The sequence below is a fragment of the Rosa rugosa genome, chromosome 2 (assembly GCF_958449725.1).
Source record: "Rosa rugosa chromosome 2, drRosRugo1.1, whole genome shotgun sequence".
In the NCBI taxonomy this organism is placed as follows: Eukaryota; Viridiplantae; Streptophyta; class Magnoliopsida; order Rosales; family Rosaceae; genus Rosa; species Rosa rugosa.
Window position 1 is genome coordinate 22585169 of NC_084821.1, and position 4010 is coordinate 22589178.

Sequence of the window (4010 nt, forward strand, 5' to 3'; positions counted from 1 at the left end):
ATTCTTTTAGGGTGGTGAAATTTGCACCCCCATATTTGCAAACCACACCCATTTTCATTTTTTTAATACTATTAAAATCCCAAATTTTTTTGCACTTCCTAAAATGCCCTCAAAAGTCAAATTTTCTTCTTTTCTTTTTGGGTCTTTTCTTCTCTCTCTCCTCTCTCTCTCTCTCTCTCTCTCTTCTCCCAAATCACCACAACAATCTCCCTCTTCTCCGTTGAAAATTGGTCATCTTCTCCATTCAAAAGTCAATTAACTCTCTTTCCTGTACACTGTTTATAAGGGGAACAGTTCCTGAGTGAACGCCCTCATTTGAGATTTTTTTGCAGTTCTGCCGCCTAGATGCTTCCATCGGTTTCTTCTTTTTTCGACGGCCGTATAACAAAGAGAGTGAGAGAGGGGTGGAGAAAGGGAATGGGTTCTGCTTCCGCATGTAGGCCGATTGAGGGTTATCAAAATGAAAATTAACTAAGAATTAGCGAGTGTGGAAGCGGAGGGATTTACATGATGTCCTGCAATAATGGAATTGTTACGCCATTTGCAGAGAAGAGTGCAGGCTTGCCATCGCTGTTGAGGTCAAAGAACAAGTCTCCTGTAAGTAGATTTCCTTGATTCTTCTCAGTTAGTTTATGAGTTCGTAATTTGGATTGGATTTCAGTTTTGATTTCAGTTGGGTTCTTTTTGCTCTTTGATTTCTGCTAATTTTATTCAATTGGGTATAGCATGAGAAGTTTAGGCATATTTGATCGAGTGAGCGATTGTGTATCACTGATTTCCTATTATAGTATGCATAATAGTGGCTTTTGGGTTTTCAGAGGGCAAAATCATTTGGGTTCTACGGACAAAGAGAAAAAGAGACGAGACGGAAAAAAAAAAAAAAAAAAAAGGGAGAAGAGAACAGGGGAAGAAGGGAAACAAGAAGAGATTTAGAGGAAGAAAGAAAAGGGGAGAGAGGAAGAACAAAAGAAAGAAAAGAAGTGGCTCTCCCTCTCTCTAGTTGAGCAACTAACTAAGACTGCACTTGCTATCACCAACCAAGGACCAACAAGGTCACATTCCTACTACATTTTAGCACGATCTTACCATAGCAAGGTAAGAAAATATTATGCTCTTCTTTTTTATATGGCAAGGTCATGATAATGAAGGGTTCTTTATATTTTCTCTAATCTCTATATTGTGTTGGTAAAAAAAAGTATAGCTGGGCAATAAAAGATATGTCAAACAAATGTTCTTGGTCATTTACTCATGGGTAATTCATGGTAGAGGGACTGATTTGTACTATTTGTAACTGTTAATGCAGGGACTGGCTATGGTAATGCCACTTCTAAAGTTGCTGTAAGTAATCCAATTAACTTATTTGATAATTCCTGCACTTGATTTCTTTGTTGATAAAATTTCCAGCTACGGAAGTGTTTACACTGATATACTAATCCATTGGTTATTTATTTATTTATTTTTTCAATTAAGTAGAGTTTTCTTTCGTGAATGTCTTACATATTTAGATTATGACATGAGCCAGTATAAAATGAGGCAAAAACAAGTTGATGTCTACGAACAATAAATCTGTTTGGCAACTTTTATTGAAATTGTATTGACTCACTGTATGCATGTGGAATTCTTAGAAATACATAATTTCTGTAGAAATACCTTATTAGTGATTTGCTATTGTTTATATAATGTATTTTTATGCTTATTTCGAAGAAATTTGACATCCTTGGCTTTTGTTATTTTCCTATCTAAAAACAGGTTTTAGGAGGAATCAAGTCTGCCACATTATGGTGAGAAGCAATCTTCTGTGTGTATTTGTTTTGTGAGATCAATACAAAAGTGGGAGAGGGATTTGGGTTTTGATTACAGTCCGAAATTCTCAATTGTTGGTTTTTTCTTTTTTTCCTTTTGGATTTTGTTGTTTCAATTTTGAATTGTTCTCTTATTCTGATGTGGGGATATGTATTGGATTTGAATTTGCAGGTTTTTATTTGGTGGTTTGCATGAAATCTCATCTCAGCTTTCATCACCATTTGGCTGGATGCTGATGGATTTATTGCGGAAGAGCCTAACATGAATGTGGCTTTTGTTAGAAAAGACAAGGAACTTCTGATGCCTCAGTTTGACAAAATACCAAGTGGCTGCACGACTAAGAGAGTTTTGGCAGTTACAGAAGGCCTGGTGAAGGAGGGTAAGCTTCGGGGACTGAGAGTCGAAAATGTGACTGTTGAGGAAGGGAAGAAGGCAGATGAGATGATGCTTATCGGCAGTGGAGTTTAGGGGTAATTCTTTACATTCTTCTTAGCAGAATACCACCATTTTGGGGGAGGACAAAGTCGAGCATATTTGATGCTGTTAGGACAGCTGATCTGAGGTTCCCATTTGATCCCTGGGATGGCATCACTAAATTAGCTAATGATTTGATTCAAGGAATTCTCTGTAAAGATCCTTCTAAAAGGCTCGCTGCTCACCAGGTTTTAGGTAGTTTAAGTAATGATTGCAGTAACAGAGTTTGCTCAAATGAACACATTCCTTGAGAATCTGAGATCATTCTAGCTAGCATCTGTAATATGATACGAGTTAAAGTTGAAAGTTTGGTGTAGTATGATTAGTACTTTGATATGAATTTTTTTTAAGGTTATCATGCCATATCTACCAGTGTACATGAAAGAGAGTTAATTGACTTTTGAATGGAGAAGATGACCAATTTTCAATGGAGAAGAGGTTGTTGTCTGGAGAAGAAAGAGAGAAGAGGGAGATTGTTGTCGTGATTTGGGAGAAGAGGGAGGGAGAGAGAGAGAGAGGAGAGAGAGAAGAAAAGACCCAAAAAGAAAAGAAGAAAATCTGACTTTTGAGGGCATTTTAGGAAGTGCAAAAAAATTTGGGATGAAATATTATTAAAAAAATGAAAATGGGTGTGGTTTGCAAATATAGAGGTGCAAATTTCACCCCCCTTGTTTTATTATGATATGACCGTCAATAAACTTTTATTGGAGGTTAATACTGTTTAAGTAAATCCAGATTGTGTCTGACTCAAACTCTAGATTACTTGACCTAGTGGTAATAGAGTTATAAATAGAGATAATCTCGGAGAATTTTAGAGATATCCATTCAATGTACGATTACCTTCCTTGTACAACTCTGATTCTATGTATTGTAATCCTCTATATAAAAAGGCCCCTATTATCAATGAAAGTACAACAATTCTCTCTCAAATATCGTTTCCCTAAAACATGTTATCAGCACGAAACCCTAACCCTGAAACTCTAAAATCGTAGCCTTCAAACCCTAGCAACCATCGCCGCATATATTGAAGCCCTCAATCCCAGGAGTCCAGAACCGGCAGCTCCACCCCTAGAACCGGCCGCAAAAATACTGAACCGGCCTACGGAAGTAACTAAAGATCCTCTGCCCGGTTCGAAGCCTTCCCCTCCCCCTCCTACAGCCATACTCCACCACTAGCAGCGCCTTGATTCCAGATACCGGGAACCGAAAAAATTCTTCCCGAAACTGGCCTAAAATCACCCGAACTGCCCACCAGAAGCTGCTGCACCTTGAACCGCCGCCTGCCCTTCCACCTTGAAGCTTCTTCCTCTGTTCCATTCAGCCCAGCCCAGAGAAGAAGGAGAGAACGGCCCAGAAAAAAAAGGGGCAAGGAAAAGAAAGAAGCCCAGAAGAAGAAAGAAGCCTAGAAGCCCACTGACGACTCGGCCCACTGACGCACCTGACCCACTGGCACGTTAGCTCTGGTGCCACGTCATCTCTGACGACTTTTCCGGCCACCTCCGGCGACTTTTTCAGGCCAAATTTTCCGGCAACCTATTTCGAGATAATTTTTACTAAAAGTTCCCGCTTTTGAAGTTTTTATTCTTTTTTTTTTTTTCTCGGGGAATTGCAAACTCCCTTCTTCTACCCCCATTTCTTCATCATAGGAGAGACCTAATTAAGCCGAACTGTGGGGGTTCGTGCTCACTCCAACCTTAGAGCTTGTAGAGTCCTCCAAACTTAGACTTTGTTGA

At 39.1% G+C, this 4010-nt stretch overlaps 1 long non-coding RNA gene across 1 annotated transcript; it reads left to right on the top strand.

Moving 5' to 3' along the window:
• The first annotated feature begins 397 nt into the window (after nt 1–397).
• Nucleotides 398–2565, top strand: LOC133728574 (uncharacterized). Its single transcript, XR_009855917.1, has 5 exons — nt 398–597; nt 819–1095; nt 1304–1338; nt 1750–1781; nt 1975–2565. It is a non-coding gene; the product is annotated as an uncharacterized LOC133728574 (long non-coding RNA).
• The last annotated feature ends 1445 nt before the right edge of the window (nt 2566–4010 follow it).